At 36.1% G+C, this 13,099-nt stretch overlaps 1 long non-coding RNA gene across 1 annotated transcript; it reads left to right on the forward strand.

Annotated features, from left to right (window-relative positions):
- Nucleotides 1-1,792: 1,792 nt before the first annotated feature.
- Nucleotides 1,793-2,726, forward strand: LOC149242199 (uncharacterized). The gene is made up of 2 exons (XR_016245701.1): nucleotides 1,793-1,977; nucleotides 2,266-2,726. It is a non-coding gene; the product is annotated as an uncharacterized LOC149242199 (long non-coding RNA).
- The last annotated feature ends 10,373 nt before the right edge of the window (nucleotides 2,727-13,099 follow it).

Genomic DNA, 13,099 nt, shown 5'->3' on the forward strand with positions numbered 1-13,099 from the left:
GGCAGATGGAATACTCCAGAATAGAAAGATAATGACGAAAAGACAAGAGCACTAAATCTCACATTGAGAGTTGCCAGAATAGGACGATTTTCCAACCGTCAATTTGACCAGAAACGGAACAAAAGAGATTACTAGTGCTGCAAAGGACAAAAGTGAGTACTTCTGTGTACAAGGATCACGTTGGATTAGGACAGAGGCATTTACTCCGGGAATTTTGAAAATTCGCCTTGGACGGAATGCAAATTTTCGATGCCGGAAAAGGAAAAAAGGGACGGCAACCTGGTTATCCCGAAGGCGCCATTACAGGTTACAGAAGGATAGAGCAAGCTTTTGAGGAAAAAACTAAGCATCAGTATAATCCTGACATTCGATGCAACAACAATACATCTGAAGTATACACCACCATTTACCAATTCTGAACCGAAAATCTGAGCACGGCCTATAGATGACTATAGAATTCTTTAATTTAAGGAGAAAGGATTTTAACATTTTGGTGGCTATAAAATTCAACGACCAGCTTGCAGGTTAAAGACCGAAAAAAGAAGCTTCAGAGGTTCCAGAGACTAACCTTCTAGACCAACGGAAATTAAAACAATAGCTAGACCATAATGACTTCTTTCAGACCAGAATTGTTGTCTTGATTCGATAAAAAACAGAAGACTTAAGCCAGATTTTCAGGAATATCAGAAAAACTACCGAGGATTAGGAGAAAAAGGAAACTAACCTTTTGATTACCAGCGCCGAGAGCCGCGGGAGAGAGCGCCTGTACCCTTAACGAAACCCACCATCCACGCTCAGGAAGAATTGACAGGTAGCTCCCAAAACCAAACAAGGAGTCCGAAAGGCCCCTGAGGCCACGAGGCCGAAAGGCCGGGCAATGACTGCTGGGGGCTGCTTAAATAGAGTAAGGGATGCTTCCAGATAATGAGTACAATACCTTCCGAGCGTCACCAGAATGGGGAATATGCATGCATGAGAAGGTCAGGATCTGCCACGGCAGGTTCAGCGTGCAGGAGAGTGAACGTGGCTAGAGTGAACAAGAGTGCCATGAAATCCATGCGAACAGCAGCATGAAAATGACTGGCGCGTCACCGGCTGGCTAAAAGAGCGGCTAGACTACTTGGTGGACGACTTAGATTGGTTCCACGGGCAGCTAAGACAAATCATCATGAAGGCGACTGGTCCGAGCTATCGACGTATGTCTGGCAGCGATTGGCTCTTTGAGAGGCTGGTCTACATGGTGGCAGGCGTTATAGGCCCCCTGTGACTGCGTCTTGGCTCTCTCGCACCGCGGCTCCCTCGCTTCCCCCATAATTGAATAGTCTCTAGACCATTGATTCCGCTAAACGTCTAACTCTCAAATTTGTTTATATGTCATTATGTCTCTCCAGAGGATTTCGTGCAATTAACCCATATTAAATTAAATTAAGCTGTCTGGTTGAATCCCTATTTAATGGATATTAAATAAAACCACCAATTAAAAAATTACGCCCCGAACATTAATTGAATATTTTAAAATTGAATCGCAGCTGTCGTGCAATTTAACCCATGTTAAATTAAATTAAATTAAATTAAGCTGTCTGGTTGAATCCCTATTTAATGAATAATACCACCAATTGAGAAGACGTACATTCTACGTCTCCTCCAGCTCACTGAATCATTCAAAGGTCAAAGTTTCCCGCCATACCGGCCACGCGGTAATTTCCGTGTTGACTTCAAAGAGGTTACTAGCATTCTGTTCCGCTTTATTAAGCTATTAGCGACAGCGGTGGATCCCGCTCTAACACTAGCGGAGTCACTAACGTTCACAGGCAGCAAAGTTAATGATGGGTTCTACAAATGTTAGACCCTTATTTCTCTGTTTTTCTTTCTTTGTTCTCGTCTCCCTCTGTTTCCCCGTTACAACAGAGGCTCGAACGCTGGCCTCTTTTTCTTCTTCTGCTGTTCATCATGATCATTATTTTCCACCACCGACAGGTATGTATAATGATATTCACTTCTAACTGGCGAATTCAAAATTTTAGTTTTTTGTTTTTATATCATTATATGTATCTCCAGAGGATTTCGTATCAAGTATGTATAATGGTATTCACTTCTAACTGGCGCATTCAAAATTTTAGTTTTTTGTTTTTTGTTTTTATATAATTACATGTATCTCCAGAGGATTTCGTATCAAGAATTTTGACGTGAAATGTTTTTGTTTACTTGCAGTACTGACTCTCGCTTATAGATTTTTGATATGAATTGTTTTTTCTTTATTTGCAGGAGAGGGATCAAGGGAAAGCACAATAAGACGACTTCGTCGGCGTCCACCACTTGTGCCGAGATCACCTGTGGGAGACACTAATAAATCCCATTTCAAGCCAAGGATTCCGCCGCCTCCTCAAATAAAAATATAGGGCAGATTCTTAGATCTCCGAGGGGGGCCACGAATAAATAGTATGTCGAGACGAAGTATCAGCTGCGTTCACCAATAGAAATAGAGGCCAGAGTCCTACCCCTATGTCAGATATCTGATTTCCAAAGTGTACACATTTCCGCCTCCATCAGTAGATATATAGGCCAGTGTCTTAGCTCTGTGTAAGAGATCTGATTTCCAAAATGCACACATCTACTCATAAAATAATATGTGAGAGGCAGCCCTATTGGAACTTATATGTCGAATTATAATTATTTTTTATTTCTTTTCCAATTGAAGAAGGTGAATAATTTTCTTTTAGTTATAATTTTGTTAAAAAACAAGTTTCAGCATGTGATGTATGAAAAGAGTATTGTTAAAGGTAATATATTTTTAATTTTATAAACAGAATATTGTTAGATTTTTTTATTATTTTTAAATAAGGGGAAGTTCAATCCAATGCATATTTACGTTGTAAACCTCCATAAGTTTTTTTTTATTTTTTGTTTACGTTCCAATCATCCACTATTATAATAGTATGATGCACTATTAACAAGTATATTGGACTTTATATATTGATGTGTTAGAATGAAAATGGAATAGAGAGTGATTAAACACAACATTAAAATACACATTATATATCTTGATCACATACATAAGTTACATATATAAGAATTAGATTATTGATTTCTAGATGATAAGATTCAAAGAAGGTGGATCTATGATTCATAGACAACTCACACATATAAAGAACTAACTACTTCTAGAATCACATCTAGAAACTCACAATGACAAGTCACCACAAGTTGGAAATCATGGAAGCATTACTTCTAATAAATAGAAAATATATATTTATTATTGGATAACAAGAATGATGCTTTATATTATCATTTCTGATTATATATATATATATATATAATTCATTTGTTATGGTGATCAAAGGTTTTGACTTTTAAATTGTAATGATTTAACAAGTAAACATTGAGTCTTTTTCATTACTATATAATAGGGAATTCTCCATATACTTCATTCTACAACATGGTTAATATATGATATTCTAAAATTGTAATGATTTAACAAGTAAACATTGAGCCTTTTTCATTACTATATAATAGGGATTTCTCCATATACTTCATGATACATTATGATTAATATATGATATTCTTAAATGGTATTTGACATTTGTTTATGTTATTGGACGATCCACAATGTCACATTAAGAATGGGTTTAAGCAATGCAATAAAATAATATTTTAATTTTTGTTTATTATACAATGGAAAAGCTAATTTGACATGAAATGTAGGTTTGGGTACAAGTATAAGGACGAATGGGTACATCACTTTTTGAAACAAGGTGTGTGGGTTCGTTAAGGGTATCTAGATATATATATATATATATATATATATATATATATATATATATATATATATATATATATATATATATATATATATATATGAAATTCAAATTATGAATTTTCAATTTTGAAACCTTCTTGTTTACAATAAGAAAAATAAAACATTAAATATTCACATTGAAATTTCGAATTTAATATCAGGCTGAGAGATATGAATCATGATAATAGATATATATTATATGTTCCGGACTCAAGTATCATACTACATTCAAAATTTTCCTTAAGGCATTTCCACACATGAAATAGAAAATTCCAAAAAAAGAAGTGAAATTGAACAATGAACAAGTCTCACCATAACTGATTTGGCTTCCTCAAGCCATGTCATCACTCATAAACATTAGTGTCATCATGATCAACTTCACTAAGCTCATCAATCAACAAGTTCTCTAGGAAGGGATCACTCTCATATGGAGGATCTTGCTATTCCATATCAACCAAAGGTAGCTCAATAAGACCATTTGGTTATATCTCCTCGTCCACACATGCAACATCATCTTTGTATTGGTCCCATCTCTTGAAAGGACCCTCCTTGTACCTTGGGTTTTCGGGGAACCAAACACCCTTTTATGGGGTACCGAGTACCCTTTTTAATTTTTAGAGTATCAAGTTCTCCATATCCAAACCAGGTTCGGAAGGGTGTGTTTGAGAAGAAATTGCACTGGTTTCTGGTATGGGCATGAAAACCCCACCACTGGGTTCGGGTACCCCTACTTCGTAGTGAAAAAGAATTCTTATATTAAAATATATACTTTTGAGAATTGCTTTTTAATATTTTAATTGTAATATTTGAATGTGTATGACCAAAACATATTTGTCTCTAATGTAGTTTCTCATGAAGAGAAAGTAGAACCATTGGTATTACAATTTTGTTGTTGTTTTAATATCTAATGTCATTATGAAGGATGATATTTGCATTCTTAATCTGATATTTTTAGGCAAGATTATTGGGGTGCCTTTTCTTGTGAGTAGACTAGTGGCCACTCTTCTTTTAGTTGATTTTCCAGCTTATTGATAAGTGAACAACATTTCAAGATGGGTGAAAGATAGATTGTAAGAATTAAGTGAGAAGAAGGAAACTAATAAATTTTATAACAACCTCTTTCACTTGCAATCAATTGTTTCTCTCTTGCAACCAGAGAATGCAAAACTCAAGTATAGCTTCAGGACTACTATGGCCGAGAAAATCAACAAGGTTGATAGTTTAAGGGTACAAATGGGAATCTATTTCCATCATATTGTAGATGAATGAGATAAGGACAACTTTCTTCATGATTTGGAGGAGGAAGTTAAGAATCTCTCTCATTCAGAAAATGTTGTCTTAAAGAAGGAAATTTGTAGGATATAGGAGATAAATACTCATCGGACTAGAAAGGTTACCTATTTAAAAGCCTCAATGGAAATGCTTCGTGAATATTTTGACCATCTTCAAGAAGATAACAATAGATTATTTGATCAATATCATACCTTGAATAAATGTTATGATGCATTGTTGCTACATTTAATTGAGAAACATGATATTATTCAAGACTTGTAGGAGTACAAACAATACCTTGAACTAGAAGTTAGTCACCTACATAATCCTGAATGAGACTATTGTTGTTGACCTGCCAAGCTCATATATTCCTTCTTCCATCTTCGATGATGTTGATTGTAGTCCTAATGATGATATTGATGCTTGATCACATGTTTTTGTTACAGCTATTTTCGCAAAGTTTGATCACATGCTTTTTTTACACCTATCTTTGAAAAATACACCACTAGTATTGGAACTCAAATACTAAACAAAATGGGTTATACTGGAGGAGGACTTGGGAGAATGTTAGAGTTACTAAAGAGGGTATCCTTTTAAGCTTTTGTGTGTTGTAATCTCACATAAGAATTCTTATCCACCCAACTCATATTCCCGATCTTCTATAGCTTTTATGAGTTGTTAGCTCTTATCCACCTAAATTTTTTGAAGTGGTGTTCTTATCCACCCAAATTCCTTGTATAAATACATCACTTCATTGAAATAATATTTCTACCTAGTATCAAAGCAGGTCTGGGCCTAACTCCTTCAGGAGAGGGCCTAGGATCCTTACTACATCTCTATCAATACGTTGCACATTGGTTATTTTATGGTGCTTCCCATGTCCTCATCAGTTATTGATTACTATTGCAATTCATACACACGAAAAAGAGCATTTTTGTATTTATGGAATCATTAAACATACAAAATTCTATTGATTTGAAAATCGTGGACTAAGCCTTTGGCATTCTGTGTATGCGTAGATAAATATAGAGTAATTGGTTGGTCAAGCAATCAAAACTCTCACATTTGAGACCCTTGTTAAATAGAAGTAGGATATCGAGTCATGGCTCCCACTGTAAGGCTTTGAAGTCTTCAAATACTAAGGCTTCACCACAACATTCGTAGCTCTGCCATTGTGAAGAATAAGAAATCATCACGGTTAAGAAATAATCCCATAATGATGTTTCTCTAGATCGTGTTTTTCCCTTTCCTCTTGCTTATATATATCCATGCAATCTTTGTAGCTCACTTCAGAACAAAGTTGGCTAAGATGGTAATGAAACATTTTCAAAACTTGTCCTCGGGGGGGGGAGATTGGGTTATTTCTCACATCTCCTCAACGCTAGTAATCTTTGATATCATGTTTTTGATAGGTAGCTTGTGGTTCTTCCACACTTAGGTCACCTACTTCGATGACTCCTCATTAGGAAACTTGGCATAAAAGTATTTAAAGATGGACGTGGATGTGCATAAGACCACGAGCACCATTAGCACCCAAAGCTTCAAAGATTTCCATTGTTGGTAGCTTTGGATTTCCTTCATCACATTTCAACATATGTTTATCTCTCTTTTGGGAAGGAGTTTTTTCTCTGAGGTTTTCTCCCTTTCTTTGCTTATGGGAGGTTATTATTATACTTGGGTATATTAGCATGCCTTTTTGTTAGGATGCAATACTAACTTCTTTTTATCCCTATGATTCACTTATTGGTGGTGGTGGGGTGGGGGGGGGGGGTGGGGGGGTTCCTATAGTTACTAAAGAGGGTATATTTTTAAGATTTTGTGAGTTGTAAGCTCACATAGGAATTCTTATCTACCCTGAACATATTACCCATATTTTATAGCTTTATGAGTTGTTAGCTCTTATCCACCTATCTTTTGTGAAGTGGTGTTGTTATCCACCCAACTTCCTTACTTGTATAAATACTAATATAAGAATAATTTATTCCTACATGGTATTAGAGTAGGTCTGGGCCTAACTCCTTCAGGGGAGGGCCTAGGATCCTTGTTATGTCTTTTTCAATACATTTCACAGTGGTTATTTGCTAGTTTTTCATGCATCCTCATCAGATATTGATTATTGTTGCAATTAATACACATGGAAAAGGACATTGTTGTATTGTTTTAGCTTTGGATTTTTGTGTAAGCATAAATAAATATAAGAAAAATCTATCGAGTATGCATAAATAAATATAAAACAATTGGTAAATCAATTAATTAGAGATCTCTTATTTGATACTCTTTGTGCATAGCAACACGCTATCGAGTTGTGGTTTCCACTGTAAGGCTTTGAAGTATTCAAATTCCAGGACTTCACTACAAAATTCTCGGATCCGCCATTATCAAGAATAAGAAAGAATCATAGTCAAGAAAGAAGCCCATGCCAATGATGCTCCAACCCATTCTTTTCCCTTTCCTCTTTCTTAGATCTATGCATGCAATCCTCGTATCTCTTGGTTTCATAACAAAGCTAGCTAAGATTTTAACACAACATGTTAGAGTCTTGTCCTTGGTGGGGATCATGTTGTTTCTTAGAACTCCTTATGACTGCTAATCTTTTATATCATGTTTGTGACAAATAGATTGTAGTTCTGCAACACTCAAGTTGCCTACTTTGATGAATCCTTAAAAGGAAACTTGGCATACAAGTTTTTAAAGAAGGTCATGGGCGTGCATCATACCACAGGCACTATGGGCATTTTGAGCTTCAAATATTTCCACAGTTGGCAGTTTTGGATTTCTTTCATCACATTTTAGCATATGTTTCTCTCTCTTTTGGGGAGAAGTTTTCCTATAATGTTTTCTCCTTTTATTTGCTTATGAGAGGTTATTATTGTACTTGGGTACCTGAGTAGGCCTTGTTGCTTGGACCTAATACTAACTTTTTATTTTCTCCCTAAGTTTCACTTATGGTGGGGGAGTGGTGGTGTTAGAGTTATCAGAGTTGATATCTTTTTAAGATTTTGTGAATTGTAATCTCACATAGGCATTCTTATCGATTAGCTCATATTTCACATATTTTATAGCTTTTATGAGCTGTTAGCTCTTGTCTAACTACCTATTGTGAAGTGGTGTTTTGATCCACCCAACTTCCTTACTTGTATAAATACATTACCTCATTGTAATAATATAAGAATAATTTATTTCTACAAAAAAATGGATATGGAATTGCTATTCCCATTTCCCCTTAAGTGTAGACATCTATAGAAAGCCTTGGATGTGTTGCATCTACTAACTCACTACTTACATTTGATTCTATTGAATCTAGGAGGGTGTCATTTGTTGCTAGTGGAGTTTAGATTTCATTCTTAGAAAAGAAACCTAGGTTATGTTGTAAATACTAATGAGATGGTTGATTATAGTGTTGCTAATGTACATAGTTATACTCTTATTAATGCACTTAGCTTTGGATCTACAAAATATAGATATGAGCGACATGAAGATCCTCATACAAAAGAAAGGAATTTACCCATGAATCAAAATTCTTATAAACCTAGTAGCTATGCATTCAATTTTGTCCAAAGATGACGTAAAAGGTTGAACGATGAACGAGTACCAACTATCAACATCAATTGCAGGTGGATTGATGGATGGTCATGGAATAATTTGAGCAGAATTATTTGCTGACTTCATATCATTGCGTATCATTGATTGTGCAGTCATACATTGTTCCTTTGATTTATTCTTCTAACTAATTAATTAAGTTGTTTATTTTGTTACAACAAAATAATGAATAAATCACACTGTATTTTCTTCACCATAAAATTATTACAGAAAATAAAAAACGGAAGTGAGAAAATAGAGCACACACACAATAAAATTGAAACCGTTTTTTTTGGACAAATGTCCCTGGAAAAACCCAATGTGGGAAAACCGATGCAACAAATGAGAGGTTTATTATTATTCTTCAGTAACAAAAATTCTGAGTACAAGCTGGATGCCAACTGACAAGCCTCTCCAAAGAAACCATTAGAAAAATTATTAAGGGAATTTTCCCTTCCCCACAAGAAATTTGACAACAATATGCTCACTAAAATTGGCCCCAAAATATCTTTTCACAGGCCTTTGTGTTTCCTTTATGTAGCCTATAACTCACACTTCCCAAAACTACCTCTAAATCAGACATCCTGCCTGTTGCTACCTCTAGAAGTGATTTTTCGACCCTCTTGAAAATTATCTCAACCTCCAACACCTGAATCAACTTCTTCCCCTGCAAAATAAAATTGCCTCAATGAGGCTTTGCGCAAGCCCCTGCATAGCTTCTCATGGAATAGTTTTGACCCCCTTTGGATGACTCTTCTGACACAGGAAACCTCCACCATAATTTGTACTATTTCTCCTCTACCTCTACGATTGATCTCTGGCTCAAATTCTCTTCCCAACTAAACCTCTACTCTCTTGGAAATTCAATCTACCTATATCTCCCTCTTCTTTGATGTGTCTATCTCCAACCCAACACCCCGTTCTTATAATATCTCGTTGGTGAACCAAATACCATGATTAAATGCTCATCAACAACTAAGATCATCTCAAACTCAATCCTTGTTATTTTTTAGATAATTCTCACTTTTCTCAATTAATTCCATTTAATTAATGAATTTCCATAAGTTAGACTTAGGCATTTTAATTATTAATCAATTAATTTATTTAAGTTGTCTCTAGGTGTCTCTCCTGAATTTGTTTTTGGGTTCTAGAGATATTGTGTTTCTTAGCCTCTCCGGCCAAAGTCAAGATTAGACACTTGTTCGAAGCTACAAAAACTAAAACTCCCTCTTAGCGAGGATGGTGTTATCTCCCATAACGTCTTCCCTCACGCTGCTGATGTTTGACAACTATGAAAACTTTCCACTGCCCACAAAGACATTACACATGTTGGGTGTGGAGCCTGATTATCTTCTCTATTCAAAGATATCGCCGCATTGGACCCCAGTTCGTAATGGGGTAGCAACGCCACCTGTAAAATATTCACTGCAGGGGGGGTCTAGGGGGGGCAGCTGCGACCTTTGGGAGCCCCCCCTGGCGGGGGGATTGGGGGCAATGCCCCCGAAGCTAAGAATAGATGTAAAGTTACCTTATAAAATGTTGTAATTTCATAGTCAATCTGGGCTATTTATTAGGGGGAGATCTGAAGGTAGAAGTTATGTTTAATTTAGGGTTTTCCCCCTAGAAGGCAACCCCTCATTATATACGAGGGAATTGTATTGCGTTTATGCATATCTATATTCTGAGTGAGGAAGAGAGAGGAGATTGAGAGCGAAGAGGGAATTACAACGGATCTACTGTAGGTTGTATCTCTTTAGTTTGTTGGATAATATAAAAAGAAGGATTGGTTGTTTCTCTATGGACATAGCCCAAACTGGGTGAACCACGTATATCTCTGTCTCTCTTGTTTTATGCATTTTCTGTGTTTATATTTCTGCAATATTTTATGTGTTCCATTGCTCTGTAATATATAATTCTCTAACAACTGGTATCAGAGACGAAGCTATTTTTGGTTGATAAACTCGTAGGAGAGAATGGTTCCTAGTTCGAGTGGGAGCAATGGTGGAAGATGGTAGGTTTAGGGTCGAAAAATTTAACAGCCAAAAATCCTAGCTATGGAAGATGCATATGGAATATTATTTGTACCAGAGAGCTCTGTACCTACCATTGAGTGGAAAGGCAAAGAAGCCGATGAGTATGACAGACATAGAATGGGATATTCTCGATAGAAAAGCACTTGAAACGATACTGCTGTGCTTAGCGGTGTCGGTAGTGTTTAATATTTCAAAGGAAACGAAAACAGAGGGTTTAATGTTAACATTGGCCAAACTATATGAAAAACCCTCGGCTTCAAATAAGGTATTTCTTATGAAGTGTTTATTTAATATGAAGATGTCAGAAGGTGGATCTGTTGTTGATCATTTAAATGAATTTAATACAGTTACCAGTTAGTTAAGTTCTGTAGGGGTAACTTTTGATGATGAAGTTAGGGCTCTGTTATTTCTGTGCTCATTGCCAGAAAATTGGAATGGTTTAGTTATGGTCATTAGTAAATCTGTCTCTGGATCTAGTAATTTAAAGTTTGATGATGTTGTCGGTGCAATCCTTAGTGAGGAAATGCGACGGAAAAGCTCTGGTGAGACATCAGGTAATGCTTTGACTGCAGAGACTAGGGGAAGAAAAATGGAAAGAGGAAAGAGCCCTGGATATCGCAGTAAGTCAAGAAAAGGTAGATCCAAGTCTAGATTGGGGATAGTGTGGTGGAAATGCGGGAAGAAAGGACACCTAAAGAAAGATTGCAAGTCTCGAAAGGGAAAAGAAGGAGACACACAACAAGAAACTAATCATGAAGCGAATGTAACAGGTGATGTGTTGCAAGATGCTTTGATTCTTTCATTAGAAAATATTATTGATGCCTGGGTGGTAGATTCAAGGGCCTCATTCCATGCCACACCTATTAGGAAACATTTTTATGATTATGTTAAAGGATATTTTGGACAGGTTCAATTTGGTGATGATAAACCCTGTAAAATCATTGGAATGGGTACAATTTTCATAAAACAACAAAATGGAAATCAGTGGCTATTGAAGGAGGTAAGGAATGTTCCAGATCTGAAGAAAATTTTGATTTCAATAGTGCAATTGGGAGGTGAAGGTTGCTTAACTACTTTCATAGATAAAAACTAGAAATTCACTAAAGGATCCCTGGCAATAGTGAAAGGAGGAAAGGTTGGTACATTGTATTTATGCAATGTTATTTCTAATTCTGTTAATGGTTTAACCTCTACAGGAGAAGATACGAAATTGTGGAATCATAGGCTGGGGCACATGAGTGAGAAGGGGATACAGATTCTTCACTCAAGAAATATGTTGCCTGGTTTGAAGCATGTTGATTTAAAACTCTGTGAGAATTGTGTCTATGGAAAACAAAAGAGAGTCAGATTCCTTAGAGTTGGAAAGAAAAGAAGAGCAAAAAATTAGAGCTTGTGCATACAGATGTATGGGGACTTGCTCAGGTATCATCTCTTGGTGGCTCTCGTTATTATGTTACTTTTATTGATGATGCAACCAGAAAAACCTGGATTTATTGTATTCGAAATAAATCTGATGTATTTGGTACTTTCAAGAAATGGAAAGCTTTGGTTGAAAATGAGACAGGAAAAAGGTTGAAGTGTCTCAGATCAAACAATGGAGGTGAATATTGTAGCAAAGATTTTGATAGGTATTGTTCAGAGAATGGAATTCGTAGAGAGAAGACAGTTCCAGGAACACCACAGGAAAATAGTGTGTTAGAAAGGATGAATAGGACAATCATGGAACGCGCAAGGTGCATGAGATTGCATGTAGGATTGCCTTTACAATTTTGGGTAGATGTTGTAGATACTATTGTTTATCTAATAAACAGAGGGCGTTCAAGTTCCTTGGATGGTGGTATTTTAGAGGAGGCATGGACAGGTAAAAAGATAAACTACTTTTTTTTTAAAAGACTTTTGGTTGTGAAGCCTTTGTCCACATTAATAAAGAAAATAGAACAAAGCTTGAGGCAAAATCAAAGAAATGTACCTTTATTAGATATGGTGTTAATGATTTTGGTTATCGCTTTTATGATTATGAAAAACACAAAATCATTAGGAGCAAAGATTTCATATTCAACGAAAAGGTTTTGAATAAGGATCAGTTGCAAGAAAAGAAATAGGAAAAACAAAACAGAGAATACACAGTGCTTGACGAGATCACAGGAGAAGCGATGGTGCCTAAAAATAAAAATGATCAACAACCAGAACGACAACCACAACAGCAACAAGCACCTCAAACACCTGAAAGTGGTGTTAGAAGATCTACTAGGATAAGTAGACCCCCTAAATGATACTCTCCTTCATTATATTATGTATTGTTGATTGATTCTGGTGAACCAAAATGTTATGAAGAAGCAGTGCAGGTAGAAACCAAGAAGAAGTGGGAGCAAGCCATGAAAGAAGAGATGGACTCCTTAGCACATAGTCAGACTTGGGA

This window comes from Pinus tabuliformis, chromosome 8 (genome assembly GCF_031772625.1).
Source record: "Pinus tabuliformis cultivar Carrire ecotype Pingquan chromosome 8, CPIR1, whole genome shotgun sequence".
Classification (NCBI taxonomy): Eukaryota; Viridiplantae; Streptophyta; class Pinopsida; order Pinales; family Pinaceae; genus Pinus; species Pinus tabuliformis.